Source organism: Notamacropus eugenii, chromosome 2 (assembly GCF_028372415.1).
Source record: "Notamacropus eugenii isolate mMacEug1 chromosome 2, mMacEug1.pri_v2, whole genome shotgun sequence".
Classification (NCBI taxonomy): domain Eukaryota; kingdom Metazoa; phylum Chordata; class Mammalia; order Diprotodontia; family Macropodidae; genus Notamacropus; species Notamacropus eugenii.
The window spans coordinates 382,741,433-382,758,314 of NC_092873.1; the positions used below are offsets into that span (position 1 = coordinate 382,741,433).

At 37.9% G+C, this 16,882-nt stretch overlaps 1 long non-coding RNA gene and 1 pseudogene across 1 annotated transcript in view; both read left to right on the forward strand.

The window, feature by feature from the left end:
* Positions 1-16,882, forward strand: part of LOC140528982 (uncharacterized) — a 206,795-nt gene that overhangs the window by 3,223 nt on the left and 186,690 nt on the right. The window contains exons 2-3 of the long non-coding RNA XR_011975380.1: positions 8,580-8,745; positions 12,948-13,006. This is a non-coding gene — a long non-coding RNA (uncharacterized lncRNA). The remainder of the gene's footprint in view (positions 1-8,579; positions 8,746-12,947; positions 13,007-16,882) is intronic.
* Positions 13,532-14,929, forward strand: LOC140528980 (olfactory receptor 10K1-like; annotated as a pseudogene).

Consider the following 16,882-nt stretch of genomic DNA (forward strand, 5'->3'; position numbering starts at 1 on the left):
TTTCAAAGTCATGCAATGTCTATACTGCTCATCTTTCCAATGACAGGATATTGTCTATCTATCATAAGTTGCCTTCCAAAAATTCACTTCTTTAGGAATCCTGGTTTTATCTGGATATTTTTGATTATTTTATCCTAGTCTGAAATGTCCCATTTAAATTTCTCACATTCACAACTTAAAATACTCTTAGTCTTGACCTCCTTATGGATCATCCTTCAAATATCTTTAATTTTTTCCCTTTATTGAACTATCTTTGTGTCCTCTCATGCTGTGTTCACATCATAGTAGTCCTTCTTAGAGTGTAACCCACATGAGATCAGTGAAATGTTCTGACACTGAAAGCCATAGTACCCTTAGGGACTCAATGTATGTAACCAAAGTTGGAGAATCAAAGAGTGTCATGCATATATGGGCTTCTAATAGGACCTTCTCTCCTTTCTGTAACCCTGTCTCTTCTTCAATCACATAATCCCAACACACTTGTGGGAAGAGTCTGACTCAGAGCCAATGTTAGGTAATATCAAGAGAACTGAAGAGTTAGACATTTCCCTTCTCATCTATGGTCTCTTACTAAATGAGAACCATATCTTATTTCATGTTTTATGTCTCTTGTCATATAGCGTGTACTGCTATTTTGTAGTTTCTTAAAATATTGAATTAATGAGTGGATAAATCAGAAATAAAGTTGCCATGTATCTTGTAGGTTGTACATATCATCCTTGACTGACAGCAATATCTCTGTGGAAAGATGGGTTGAATCCAGATGAGGAAGGTCTTTATATTTCAGATAGAGTAGTTTGTATTTATTTTATTAGAAAAAGGCAAATTCTGATGCTTCTGGAGTAGGAGAATGACTTGGTCAGATCTGTGATTTAGAAATGTCATTTTGGCAACTCTGTGGAGAACAGGTTAGAGATAGATAGGGAGATCAATTGTAACATTACTGTGTTAGTCAAAGAAAGACGTGATGAGCTCCTGAATTATTGTAGGAGTTGTGTGAATATGAAGAAAAGCATGGATATGAGATACGTTATGGAGGTAGAATTGACAAGGTTTCATACCAGAAGGATGAAGATTTGAGGATGACACCAAGTTTGTGAGCCTGGGTGATTGGGAGGCTGGTAGTGCTCTCAACAGGAGAAGGAAGTTAATATAAAGTAGTCTCTACTAATAAATTGAGGCAGAGGAAATAGGAATCATCTGTTGAAATGCAGCTTGCTAGAAAATTTCACTTTGGTCAGGAGTGTCTTCACTACTTTGTCCACTAAGGTACTGCTTAGTGGCGGTTGAAGATAATGAAACTTTACTAAGTTGTGGAATTAGGAGTGGAAAGGAGACAATAGCTGCATAATGACACTTTCATAGCCACTGCTCCCCTCATTCATTCATTCATTTATTCATTCTACCAATCAATGAATAGCTATTGTGGATTGATTAGATAAACTTAATTAAAGAGACTATGGTCAATGGATAAATAGAAGACATATTTCAAGACCTCAGAGATCTTACAATCTAGCCAAGTTACAAAATTAACACTTGAAGTGACATATTAAATAAAAGAAAATATACAAAGCTAAAAATGAATAAGAACAAGAAATAATAAAGTGTATTAGATAAATTACAGAAGATTTCTTGGAGGAGATGATGTTTTTAGCAAGATTTTGAGTGTTTGGACCTTGACTGGTAGATAACATACAAGGCCATACAAGGACCAAAGGCCATGAAGGAGGTATGGAAGTATTTAGTTTGCGGTAGGAAGCATAGCATTGTGTTGATTTGGAGTAAGGGGACATGGATTCAAATCCCAACTTTACCATTTACTCTTTGTGTGACCTTGGGCAAGTCAACAATAATTGAGGGTAGCTTCAATTACCTATATCATCTGGAATGAACATCCTTAGATCCCCAGGTCCACAGTACTTGGCATTCTTTGAACTCTATTTTCTTTGGGACATTGTATGAAAAATGTTTCCTCCAGCCAAGCTTATTACAATTACTAAATTCTTGTTGCTGAACTTCTTCAGTTTCCAGGAAAAGTAGCTTGTGTTTTGCAGTTTAGATTCTTTATGAAGTTAGATAGTGATGAAAAGTTGCCTAGTCAAATAACTCTTCAGCTTCCTGAGTCAAAAGAATGGATTTTCTCATATTTCTGGGGTTCATTTGTGACTAGCATGTGGACATGCTCCTATTCCCTTCTCTTCTCTAGCCTTTCCCATCATTTCTATAAATATAAAGTTTGTATAAGTCTATAAATACAAGGATGCTTTTGTTTCTGCTAGTCCAAGTTGTCTTTGATCCCTCCTAATTCACTTCTTTTTGGGGGGCAGAAACAGGAAATGGGGAACAGAGTGATGGTTACCAATATCAACCCAATGACCTCTATGTTCATTCTTTATAGTAAGAAAGTAGGGATTTGGGAGCAGGGACACTTGAGGTAGGGTTTTTTTTCTATTGAAGGTCCCCATTATTTGCCAGGTCTTTAATGAGACCCTGGGGAACTATGAGGAGGAGGCCAGAAAATTCTCTATATGAATGATCTGATTTTTTCAACTTGGGCATAGAGCTTCAAAGCTATGCCAGATCTCATAGTCCTCACCGGATTCTCTTAAGTAATTTGGGTGGAAGGACTTGTTTCAAATGTAGTATAGTGATGTCCCACCAGGGTCATGTTAACAAGATTACTAACAAAGACTTTGGTAGCAGTGCTGACAGAGAGAGGCAAAAGAAAAGTCCATTAATGATGTTCACTGGGACAAGAGTTTGGAGGACTGCCTGTGGAGAGGAGACTGAAGGCACCCTGTATAAGGAAGTAAGATGAGGTTAGTAGAATGAAGTGTAACTGAGATGATCTGGGTCCCCTTTATTGAGGTCATATGACCATTGGTATATGGAGGCACCCCCAGAGCATATGGAAATTGAAGTTTCTTTCAGAGAATTTGGGAGATCCCTGGAATAGAACAGAAGGTGAGACATAGGGCACCAATGTTAATGGTCTGATTTGAAATGGGACCTGAGACATTGCCTTGGAGTTCTTAATTTGAGTGATGATGAAGATAACTTTTTCGGGAGTGGATCATGATTTCTGACTATAGGAGTGGAATAACAAAACTCATGCATGAGTACTGGTCTATTCATTTTATTTCAGATATCCTCTGAGCTGTGATCTGCTTTTCCATAGTCACTGAGCAAATAAGGAGAGGAAATTATGCGGTAATGGGTAATAGAGAGGGGCATAAAATACTTAAAGAAAACAAGAGGATTAGAGAGGGTGGGGTGGTAATGGGGCCAAGATAAGGGGTAGTGAAACAGGAAGGCAAGAAAGGAAGAAATGTACAGGAAAATCATGGACCTTGCCAATCCTAATTTTGTGTCCTTCTTAGAATATCTTCTGTGTTCAGAGGATACTCAGTCCTTTTTCCTTCTTCCATTTCAGATCTTCTCCCATCTTTTAGGCAAGCTGCCTTATTAGACTCTGTTTTAAACCACATCCTCTCTTCTTGTTCCTTTTTCTCGAAACTATCTACATGCTTACATTGCCCTCAAAAAAATCCTACAGTAGTAATCTTTCATAACAGTCTGTCTAGTGACTTTAAATCAAACATCATCTGTGTGTGAGGCATTGAGCTAAACCTGGAAATACAAAGACAAACAAGCAAAGCAAACGCCTCTTTTTAAAAGGCCCTCATAGTCTAATGGGCAAGACGATAATCAAACAAATAAGTACAAAAAAGAGACACAATAAACGGACGACAGTCTTAGAGGAAGGTCACTAAGTTTAAGGAGCAATGGGAAAGATTTCTTGCAGAAAGTGAGACTTGAGGAGATTTCATGGAAAGCAAGGAAAGTTGCTTTGAAAAAGTACAGATGTATAGTTGTCTAGACCGTTCCCCAAGCATCTTGCTTCCTGTATATGAAGTTAATGACTACATTAACTAGGATGACATTTTGTATCTGAGTCCTTTGGAAACAGAAGTGAGCCAAAATTGGGGGAAAAAAGAACCTAGATTTATGCTAACTGGAAATATGTCTTGTCTTTTCACTAAACTCCAAGGAAACAACAACTGCAGTCATGTGGAACCAGTACGGATCCTTGGAGAAAACCAGTTAGCACAGGGCTTGAACAGAAAGCAGAACAAAACATTTCATACTCTTTGCAATTTCCACTAAATTATAGTGCTGTGCTAGCACTGTTTTTAGCTTTTCACTATTACAAATTGAACTGACAATTTATAAAATTATGAAATAGGGGCAGGCATACCCAGTTCTTTGGGTACTTGCCAGGAAAGACTATGATTGACAGTGGAAAATGGGATGGTATTTATATTTTATTTAAATGTAGATGGAATGGGGCAAAAAGGTCAGAAAGGCAGAGGCAAGAGACGAAAAGAAAATAGAAGCAAAGTCATGGGGACAGGGAATGGGATGGTGAAGGAAGGCAGCATGGGGAAGAGGATGTTGAGGGGAGAGGCAGAGAATATCACTTATGTAGTCATGGATTAGGGTGGGGAGCACTCCCTAGCATGGAACCTGTGAAGATGGAAGAGTGGTGGGAGTAGGGAGGCGTTTGAGGTCTCATTACAGATTTCTTTTAGGTATGTGTAGAGCAACAGACCAAAAGAGACCAAACAGGTCACATTGGGATCACTTAATTAACATATCCAAAATCATCTCAAAGCTACTGGTAAAACTTCAAAGTCATTCTCAAATAACTCAATTTTTAAACTTTTTTGCTGTTCTGCTGGTCTGGAGACGTGGGGGTCTGGACAGTATCTGAAATTTACATATCCCAGGACCAGAACCTTGACAAGCAACACATAGTTGGTTTTACCTGATTCATCTCCTATTACTAGGATGTCAATTTCAGTTAATATGTGACACAATTTGTAAAGTATTTGTAATTCATGTCTCTTTGATATTTGGGATGGTTTGTATGTGACACCTATGTTCTTCTTTGCAAACTTATTTCTTGCTATTGATCCTTTATAGTGGCTACTTTTAAAGTTATTATAATGACTAAAAAGGGAAGGGGTGGTCATGAGGACCAAAACTCAATGCAAATAAATACACACAAGTAAAACACAATTAAAAGAGTGATAAATATTTTAAACAGATAGGGTTTTTTTTTTTAAATCTTATATTTTCTGTTAAAATCTTCTATCAACACTTCCATTAAAGTCCCCCTCTGATGCTTCCTTGGAGTATGGATACAACCATGTCTTTCATTTATTTATTTAACTTCTAACATTCATTTTCACAAAATTTTGGCTTCCAAATTTTCTCCCCTTTTGTCCCCTCCCCCACCCCAAAACACCAAGCATTCTAATTGCCCCTATCACCAATCTGCTCTCTCTTCTATCATCCCTCTCTGCCTTTGTCTCCATCTTCTCTTCTGTCCTGTAGGGCCAAATAACTTTCTGTACCCCTTTACCTATATTTCTTATTTCCTAGTGGCAAGAACAGTACTCGACAGTTGTTCCTAAAACTTTGAGTTCCAGCTTCTCTTCATCCCTCCCTCCCCACCCCTTCCCTTTGGAAGGCAAGCAGTTCAATATAGGCCATATCTGTGTAGTTTTGCAAATGACTTCCATAATAGTCGTGTTGTAGAAGACTAACTATATTTCCCTCCATCCTATCCTGTCCCCCATTACTTCTATTCTCTCTTTTGATCCTGTCCCTCCCCATGAGTGTTGACCTCAAATTGCTCCCTCCTCCCCATGCTCTCCCTTCCATCATCCCCCCCACCCTTCTTAGCCCCTAATCCCCCACTTTTCTGTATTGTAAGATAGGTTTTCATACCAAAATGAGTGTGCATTTTATTCCTTCCTTTAGTGGAATGTGATGACAGTAAACTTCATGTTTTTCTCTCACCTCCCCTCTTTTTCCCTACACTAAAAAGTCTTTTGCCTGCCTCTTTTATGAGAGATAATTTGCCCCATTCCATTTCTCCCTTTCTCCTCACAATATATTTCTCTCTCACTGCTTGATTTCATTTTTTTAAAGATATGATCCCATCCTCTTCAATTCACTCTGCACACTCTGTCTCTATGTGTGTGTGCATGTGCATGTGCATGTGTGTGTGTGTAATCCCACGCAGTACCCAGATACTGAATAGTTACAAGAATTACAAATATTGTCTTTCCATGTAGGAATGTAAACAGTTCAACTTTAGTAAAGTCCCTTATGACTTCTCTTTGCTGTTTACCTTTTCATGCTTCTCTTCATTCTTGTGTTTGAAAATCAAATTTTCTTTTCAGCTCTGGTCTTTTCATCAAGAATGCTTGAAAGTCCTCTATTTCATTGAAAGTCCAATTTTTCCCCTGAAGTATTATACTCAGTTTTGCTGGGTAGGTGATTCTTGGTTTTAGTCCTAGTTCCTTTGACTTCTGGAATATTATATTCCACGCCCTTTGATCCCTTAATGTAGAAGCTGCTAGATCTTGTGTTATCCTGATTGTATTTCCACAATACTTGAATTGTTTCTTTCTAGCTCCTTGCAATATTTTCTCCTTGACCTGGGAACTCTGGAATTTGGCCACAATGTTCCTAGGAGTTTCTCTTTTTGGATCTCTTTCAGGTGGTGATCTGTGGATTCCTTGAATATTTATTTTGCCCTCTGGTTCTAGAATATCAGGGCAGTTTTCTTTGATAATTTCATGAAAGATGATGTCTAGGCTCTTTTTTTGATCACAGCTTTCAGGTAGTCCCATAATTTTTAAATTGTCTCTCCTGGATCTATTTTCCAGGTCAGTTGTTTTTCTAATGAGATATTTCACATTATCTTCCATTTTTTCATTCTTTTGGTTTGGTTTTGTGATTTCTTGGTTTCTCATAAAGTCATTAGCCTCCATCTGTTCCATTCTAATTTTGAAAGAACTATTTTTTTCAGTGAGCTTTTGAGCCTCCTTTTCCATTTGGCTAATTCTGCTTTTGAAAGCCTTCTTCTCCTCATTGGCTTTTTGAACCTCTTTTGCCAATTGAGTTAGCCTATTTTTCAAGGTGTTATTTTCTTCAGCATTTTTTTGGGTCTCCTTTAGCAGGGTGTTTAATTGTTTTTCATGCTTTGCTTGCATGTCACTCATTTCTCTTCCCAGTTTTTCCTTCACCTCTCTAACTTGATTTTCAAAATCCTTTTTGAGTTCCTCCATAGCCTGAGCCCATTGAGTGGGCTGGGATACAGAAGCCTTGACTGCTGTCTCTTTCCCTGATGGTAAGCATTGCTCTTCTTCATCAGAAAGGAAGGGAGGAATTACCTGTTCACCAAGAAAGTAACCTTCTATAGTCTTATTTTTTTCCCTTTTGTAGGCATTTTCCCAGCCAGTGACTTGACTTCTGAGTATTCTCTTCACACCCACTTTGTCTCCAGATCCTCCCAGCCAGAGCTTGGGGTCTGAGATTCAAATGATGCTTCCCACTCTCAGGGCTTTGTGCGGGGGCAGGGCTGCTATTCAGTGTGAGATTAAGTTCAGGTGCTCAGGTGGGGGCAGGGCTGCCTCACTGGCTCAGTTCCCTCAGGAGGTTTATGCAGAGACCTTCAACAATGGATCCAAGCTCCTGCTTGCTTGGGGAGCCCTAGTCTGCTCCTGCCTCCACTGCTGCCTCCTGAGGGGGCCTGCGTTATAGGGGCACCCCCCTCCCCTCTCGACCCACCAAAGAGACCCTCTCACCAAAGCTTTTTACCCGTGGGTGGAGGGACTGGCGTGGCCACTGGAGATTCCGTCCCTGAAGCCTGCTCGGATCTGCTCCTCTTGGCGCTGCATGGCCAGGGCAAGGCTGGGTTCCGCTCCAGGTCCGCAGTGCAATGGACCTTTTGCAGGAGGTTTTCAGGGCTCTCTGGAACAGAAATCTTGTTTGCTCCACTGTTCTGTGGCTTCTGCTGCTCCAGAATTTGTTGGGAGTTCTTTTTTACAGATATTTTATGGGCTGTGGGTTCAGAGCTAGTGTATGTGTGTCTTTCTAGTCCGCCACCTTGGCTCCGCCCCCCACCATGTGTTTTTAAAAACTAAGTCAGTGCAATATACATTCAGACTATGTGCACAGTAATGATACTACCAGCAATGGTATCTCTATCATCAGAAGCAAATCCTACATAACTTTTTAAATAAAGCCATAGAGTGATTCTCTGCAGGGAATATTCCCATTTACAAAATCACTGGTCCTTGAATTTTGAAGTACTAAAATTCTTAGAATATAACCCTTTTCATAGGCTCATTGGATCAGAAGATAATTTTTGTAACTTATCATGTAATAGGAAATATCCCATGAAAGCTTCATTAGCAAAAAAAGGAATAAAGATCTGATAGTGTTCATATACTACCCTGGTGAGACCTATTCAGTTCTGGCACTGCAATTAAGGAAGGCATAAATCAGTTGGAGAACATGCAGGGATGGAATGACAAAAGATCATCATGGAATTATGAAGGACCTCGAGTTCATGCTTAATAAAGATTAGTTGAATACTCTGGACACAGTGTAGATCAGTGAAGACTCAGGTAGAAGAGGGTGGGAAATTATACCTATGTTCCAATATCTAGAAAGTTGTCCTAATGAAGAGGGGTTATATTTGTTCCATATATCTCCAGGTGCCCAAAGGAGGAGAAATGAGCTGAAGCTGCAATAAGGCAAATCAGGAAAAGCTTCCCAGTGATTAGAGATGGTCCAAAGAGAAATGGAGTGCCTTTGCAGATAGTGATTTCCTTCTCTGTGCACATAGATCTTCAGGAATAAGCTAGGTGACCACTTGATCAGGTATGTATAGGAGGGGATTCCTTTTCAGGTGACTGCTGAGTTCTCATTCATTTCTAAAACTATAGTTATGAGAAATGATTTTCCAAAGAGATTTAGAATCCCATCATTATTGTGAAACATTAATATGTCCACAGTTCTATTATTTGCCATTTTTAGACCTTTTATTGGTCATAAATGTAGATGTAAGATTGTATTTCACTGCCAGTGATCATGTCACTTTCCCTTTATCAATTTTTTTATCTTTATAGTATTTGGTATTTTTATTGTTCTCCATCCTCTTTATTCTTGAATTTTTTCTTTTCCTTTAAAAAGGGGATTGTTCATATGTATGCATGCATGTATGTATGTATGCGTGTATCTTTCTATCTATCTATCTATCTATCTATCTATCTATCTATCTATCTGTCTGTCTGTCTGTCTGTCTGTCTGTCTGTCTGTCTGTCTATCTATCTATCTATCTATCTATCTATCTATCCATCTACGTTCTGTATTTAATAAATTTCCCCTCTCTCTTGTCTCCTTTTTCCCAATCTCATTCTCCTTTTCTTTTGCATTTGGGTACCTTATGAGGTTAAGAAATTACAGAAGTTTACTACCTTTAGTGCCAAGACCTGGATATGTTTATTTTTTTAATGATAACTTGAGCAAAACTTTTTGTTTAATAAGCCATAGTCACCCACATTAAAGGCTTTTTTTACATTTAAAATTATTATTTATTTTTACATTTTAAAAATTGAGTTCCAAATTATCTCACTCTCTATAATCCCTCTCATAACCCCTGAGAAGGCAAGCAATAGAATATCAACTATACATATGAAATCATGTAAAACATATTTCCATATCGGCCATACCACAAAAAGCAAGAAAAATAAAGTAAGAACATTATAATTCAATTTGATCTCAAAGTTCATCCATTCTCTCTCTTGGAGTGGATGGCATTTATCATTATGAATCCTTTGGAATTGTCTTGGATCATTGTATTGATCAGGGTAGCTGAGTCTTTCACAGTTGATCATCATTACAATATTGTTGTACAATGACTGGGAAGTTATGCTCACTTCACTTTGCATTAGTTCATAGAGGTCTTCCCAGATTTTTCTGAAACCGTCTTTTTCATCGTTGTCTATAGGACAACAGTATTTTATCACAATCATATACTGCTTCTTCTTCAGCCATTTACCAATTGATGATCATACCATGAATGTCCAATTCCTTGTCACCACAAAAGAGATGTTATAAATATTTCTGTACATATAGACCTTTTTCCTTTTTCTTTCATATCTTTGGGAAACAAGTCTAGTAGTGAAATTGCTAGGTTAAAGAGTATGAACAGTTTTATAATGCTTTGGGTATAATTCCAAACTGTTCACCTGAGTGGTTGGATCAGTTCACAACTCCACCTACAGTTCATTAGTGTACCTATTTTCTTTTATCTCCCCACTCTGACATTTGTAATTTCTAATGGGTGTGAGGTGACACTTTGAAGTTCCTTTAATCTACATTTTTCTAATCAATAGTGATTTAGAACATTTTTATATGAGTATAGATAGCTTTGATTTCTTCTCCTGAAAACTGCCTGTTCATATCCTTTGATCATTTATTAAGAGGTGAATGCTAAAGAAGATGGTCTAGCAATAACAGATCTCAAACTGTATTAGAAAAGTAATTATCAAAATAATCTGGTACTGACTAAAAAAAGTGGCAGTGGATCTGTGGAATAGATTAGGTAGAAATTACATTCCAACTTCCAAGCTTTTGAAACAAAAGCTCATTATTTGACAAAGACTGTTGGGGGAAACTGGAAAAGAGGATGGTAGAAACCAGGTATAGATCAACATCTTATATCAAGTACCAAGACAGGGTCAAAATAGGTACATGATTTATACATAAAGGGTGATACCATAAGAAAACTCAGAGAGCATGGAATAGTTTATCTGTCAGATTTGTGGATAAGAGAAGAATTTAGGACCAAAGAAGATATAGAAAGCATTATGAAATATAAAATAGAAAATTTTATAAAATTATAAAAGCATTTGAACAAACAAACCAATGCAAACAAAATGATTAGGAAAGCAGAAAAGTGGGAAAAAATTTACAAATATCTCTGATAAAAGTCTCATTTCTCAGATATATAGAGAACTGAATGAAATTTATAAAAATACAAGTCATTCCCCAACTGATATAATCACAGGATATGAACAGGCAGTTTGCAGACAAAGAAATCAAGGCTATCTATTGTCATATGAAAAAAATGCTCTAAACCACTACTGATCAGAGAAATGAACCCTGGGTTACCACCTCACACCTATCAGAGTGGCTAATATGAGGGAAAAGGGAAAATGTTAGATGTCGGAGGGGATGTGGGAAAACTGGGACACTCATGCCCTGTTGATGAAGTTATGAATTGATCTAACTATTCTGGAGAGCAATTTGGAACTATTCCCAAAGGGATATAAAACTATGTATATCCTTTGATCTAGCAATTCACTGCTATTTGTACAGAAATATTTTTATGGTGGCTAAGAATTTGAAACCAAAGAGATGTCCCATCAATTGAGGAATTGCTAAACAAACTCTAGCATATAATTGTAATGGAATATTATTTTGCTATAAGAAATGACCAAGCAGAATGGTTTCAGAAAAACCTGGAAAGACTTACGTGAACTAATAAGTGAACAGAACCAGGAGAATGTTGTAGATAGTAATAGCAGTACTGTTCAATGAAGAGCTGTGAATGACTTAGCTATTCTCAGCAGCAAAGAGATCCAAGACAATACCAAAGAAGTAATGATAAAGTATACTATCCACTCCTGGGGAATGAATTGATATTGATTGAATAAGAACTATGGCATGACATTTTTCACTTTTTTTCTTCCATTTTTGTCTTTTATTTGAATCATCTTGTACCAAATGACTAAGATGGAAATGTTTTGCATAATTGCATATGTATAACCTATATCTAATTGTTTATCATCTCAAGGGGATGGGGAAGGAAGGATAGAATTTGGAACTTAAAATTTTAAATTAAAGTGTTAAAAATTGAATAAAAATGAACTAGACTACCACCCAAATATTTTTTTGGATATCAATTCATTATCTATGTACCTTTAATAGAATGTAATATGATAATCTCTTTTGATTAGGTCTGTTTTTGCTTTTGCTTTGTCTGAGAACATGATTACTACCCCTGTATTTTTTATTTCAACTTAACCATGCTAGATCTTGTTCCAACCCCTTATGTAATCTCCTTGTGCTTTCCATTTCAAGATTGTCTCTTTTAAACAATATATTGCTGAATTCTTATTTCTAACCTGTTCTGCTATTTGCTTCTGTTTTATGGGTAAGTACGTCCTATTTACGTTTATGTTATGATTACTGTGGATTTCTCTCCATCCTACTTTCTTCTGTTTATCCTTCTTTTTTTCTTTTTAGCCTTACCCTCCTCAAAAATCTCCCTTTTATCATCCACCTCCCTTCTCTTATCTCCTTCCCCTCCTACTTCCCTGTTATGTACATAGATTTTCGTACCCAAGTGAATATGCATATAAATACATATATATTATATACATATATTATGTATATACACACATATTTGGGTGTGCATATGTTTGTACATATGTGAGCTGTGCTAATGTTATCCGAAATCAAAAATGATTCAGACAGGGTTCTAATTTATTCAGCAGATATCAGTTTGTGGCCAAACCTGTTCTTTCTGCTTGAGTGGATTTTGTCCGTTTTCAGTTAGCTAGATTGTCCCTTTAGACAACCTAAATCAACCAAATATTTGCCTTACTCCTACTTACCTCTGCCTTGTAAATACTTTTTCTACTTTTTCATTAGAGTAATGACTACATTTTAACAAGGAAATTTCATAGGTTAGGAAGAAGTAACTGAGCTTTGTTTAAGAAATTTCCTAACAGGCCCCAAAGGGGGGAAAATTTTCCTTGTCATCCAACGCTGCATCTAGATATTTTCAACAATGATGTTGACTCCCTCTTTCCCTCGCTTCTTCTCCTTCCTCTTCTTTCTTTCTCCCTTTTGGAAAATGCAGAAAGGGTCTTTAGGGAATGACAAATATTGGACCTGAGGGTGACATCCCTAACATGTCTTAGTCCATGGTCCATTTAGAGCTTGCAGTTCACAGAATGTTAGATCTAGAAAGGATCCCAATATCCCATTGTTCGATTGTCTGTGTTTTTCAGGGTGGTACCCATCCTCTGCTTGAAAATCTGTACTGGCTGGGATCTCCCTGCTCCCCAAGGTGAGTTGACAACCTTCATTATACAGAGGAGACACTAAAGGCCAAAGAAACTAAGTGATATCTAAAGCATTGCTGGATTTCTGGTCTATGTGTCCAGGCTCTTCCCATCAAGTCTGTGGATCTCTTTGGCTAATGATATCGTAACTGTTTTCCTTCTTTGTGCAAATCTTTATGAGGAATACAGATGTTTCCTTCTTTGCCCTTCCATCCTCAAACTCCTAGAGGAATTTTTTATGAGAACATTTCTGAGGATGGCTATACCTGCCTACTCTTGAACAGGACAATGGAGTTCAGAAGAGTGTTCCTGTTTATTCTCACTAGCCTGGTTATGAAGGTTCATAGCCCATGTAGAGATGCTGAAGATCTACTTTACTAAACCAAAACCTCTTTTACTTTCAGGATGTGATGAAGAGATTGGTCACATTACAGAAAATGACCAGTTGAATTCCAGTCTTAAGAAGAGATTTCCAGATAAAACCTTCTGATTGTCTGCCAGTGACTTGGTTTTGTACTCTGCTTTGTATCATCATTAGATTTGTCTTCAGACTCTGGAGGAGGAATGCAGGAGTTAGAATCAAACACCTGGGAACATCTGTCACCTTTACCCATAGCCCCATATTTCAATGTCCTTTCTGAACTCCTTCCTATTCTCCTGCCTCTAGCCCTTTTCCTGAATCTTCTAAGTACTCTTTCTCTATGGAGAGGAGCAACGAGACAAATGTGAGTGAATTTGTCTTCCTTGGCTTCTCAGCCCTGGCTGAATTTCAGCAGCTACTGTTTGCAGTGTTCCTTTTCCTCTACCTATTCACTCTAGGCACCAATGCTGTGATCCTATCCACCATCCTGTTGGAACGAGCCCTCCATACTCCCATGTACTTCTTCCTTGGAATTCTGTCCTCATTTGAGACATGCTACACTTTTGTCATAGTGCCCAAGATGCTAGTAGATTTGCTGGCCCAGAGGAAGACTATCTCTTTTGTGGGCTGTGCTATTCAGATGCTCACCTTCCTCTTCCTTGGCTGTTCTCACTCTTTTCTGCTGGCAGCCATGGGCTATGACCGCTATGTGGCCATCTGCAACCCTCTTCGTTACATAATGTTGATGGGCCATGGAACATGTATGGGACTGGTAGCTGCAGCCTGTGCCTGTGGCTTCACAGCTGCCTTGGTTATAACATCCCTTGTATTTCACTTGCCCTTCCATTCTTCCAACCAGCTCCATCACTTCTTCTGTGACATTTCCCCTGTCCTCCAGCTGGCTTCCCACCACACTCATCTTAGTCAGATGGTCATCTTCATTCTGGGTATCTTTGTCCTGGTCATCCCTTTACTGTTGATTCTGGCCTCCTATGTCCGTATCATCTCTGCCATACTAAAGATCCCCTCCATTGTGGGCAGGTACAAAGCCTTCTCCACCTGTGCTTCTCACCTTATTGTTGTCACTGTCCACTATGGCTGTGCCTCCTTTATCTATTTGAGGCCCAAAACCAACTATACCTCAAGCCAAGATGTCCTGATATCTGTGTCTTATACCATTCTAACTCCATTATTCAATCCCATGATTTATAGTCTGAGAAATAAGGAGTTCAAGGCAGCTCTGTGGCGGGCATTGGATCAGAACTTGTGTTCCAGACGTTAAAAAACAGGTTCTTCTATTTGATTTTTGTCTCTGATTCAGGCTCACTAATTATTGTGAAGGGGGATTGGTTGATTTCAGAAGGAAAATAGTTTGAGATTTAAAGTAATGAGAGAACTAGATTTGCATCATGCCTTGCATAAGAGTTGTATGACCATGGAGAAAACCTTTACTCTCTTTGAGTCTTGATTTTCCAAATGTTTAAAGCTATCCTCACATCCAAAGTCCTCACATGTTGCATTTTTGAACATTTAGATGATAATATTTTTTGTACCTCACAGGGTTGTTGGATGGATCTAAAGTGATAGTCTACGTAAAGAAATTGATTTTGTAAATGATTAAAGGCATACATCATGGAATAATGGTTAGAAAGACAGTCACAGAGTCAGGAAGACTAGCTATGTGAACCTGGGTAAGTCATTTATCCCTTCAGTTCCCCAGGAAAAAACTCTAAGATTGTCAATTTCAGGGCTAGTGCTGATCTGCATTGATTGATGTAGGTTCTCATTGGGAGTACCTTAGAACAATGACACTCATGGGTCTTCTCTTAAAAAATATTCAAATGTTAGCTATTGTATTTCTGATCATCACTACCAGAAATACAATCCTGACAAGGATGACAAATCTCAAGCTTTTATGTTCTGAAAGAAATTTTGCCTTCTTCTATTCTTTCATTGTTCACTCTTTGCTCCACTGGAGATTTTGCTCATCACAGGAGATAGTGGGTTGTATAGATGGCATCAATCCCTATGATCCTTGGTTGCTCTGTTCCATGATCATAGACTACATTTTTTTCTTTCCTTAGGAATTGTGCAGATATATCTCCTTTGGTTTCAAGGAAGACAAGGTGAAAGCATGGGAATGAATAATCATGAGTTCATCCCCACAGTTGGAAGCACAACTCAAAACATATTCCTACTGCTTATGGCTCAGTAGCATCATCTGTGTAAGGAGAATGACGTTATTAATATTGATGTACTAAAATAATTAGTGAGAGCATAGAGACTGACAATATTTCCCCATCCCATTTGAATAAGCTTTCACAGTTTTGGGAGGAAAGGTGGTCAAGAGATTGTATTGCTTCATGGTTAGATGGATTAAAATATCACAAGAACACTATTAGTAACTGATGGTAGAGTTCTGAAAAACAAAAGTAAAAGGAGAAAACTAACTTCCTGTCTTTCCTTGGTGGAAGAGTCCATACCCCTTCTTCCAAGGAAAGGCAATCATTCACCATGCCGAAATGTCTTCCCTTGTATATGAGAATTCAATTTCCAGTCTCCTTACACAGTGTCATGTAGTGAGGACACACCCTGGGAACCTACAAAATGAAAAAGGCTCATACAAGTGTTAAATGTTAGCGTAACTTATTATTAATATAATTTATACAGTTCTCCTGGCTCTTTAAAACTTGGAGTATGCTGTCCTTTTCAAGTTTGTTGCTGAGTTGTCTGCTCTGAGTTTTAAGAAAAACAATTGTTGAAATAGTTATTCTCAGATTTACCATTTTGAGATAGTTATTGAGCTATGAAGGTGAAAAACTACAGACAATTCGGGAAATATGGTTATCAGAACTGTTGTGTGATGCATTATTTTGAAACTAATATAATTTGTATGATTATAAGTAGAAGATGAAAATTTTGCTATTAGTCAGAAACTAAGGTGGATCAGTTGCAAAGAGGATCCCAAAACTGAAACTTGAAAGAGAAGAGAAGAGAATGAGAGATGAAAGGACAGATTTCAGAACTTCATCAGCTAAGTTTGAAGTTGGAAGTGATGTACATTACAGCTGCCATTGATGATTACGTCTAGTAGTTTACAGGACAAGATTGGTAATAACGATTCATGAAGTTACTTTGGAGATCATCTAGTTTGACTGAGATATTATGCTCAATAAAGTGATGGAAGAATGGCTCGCATCAACTCAGCTTAGTAATAAAGCTATTTGTTCAACGTAGAAGCTACATTCATCAAAGAACTTTCATGGACAGTTTTTGAGAAAGAAATATGACATCAAAGTTAATGGTTTTAGAGGTTTGAGCTACCCTGAGCACTAGGGTTTTCCTTACTCATATGACTTGTTCCCAATTTTCCGTGTGTGCCCACTCTCTCCCACAGATGGGAGAGTCCATTGATGGGGTGCAGCCAATTTTTATATATGGATTGTGATGTATTTATTATTCATTCAATAGCTTTAATATCTTAGTTCCTCTGATACTATTATTTCTTTTTGTTTTCTTC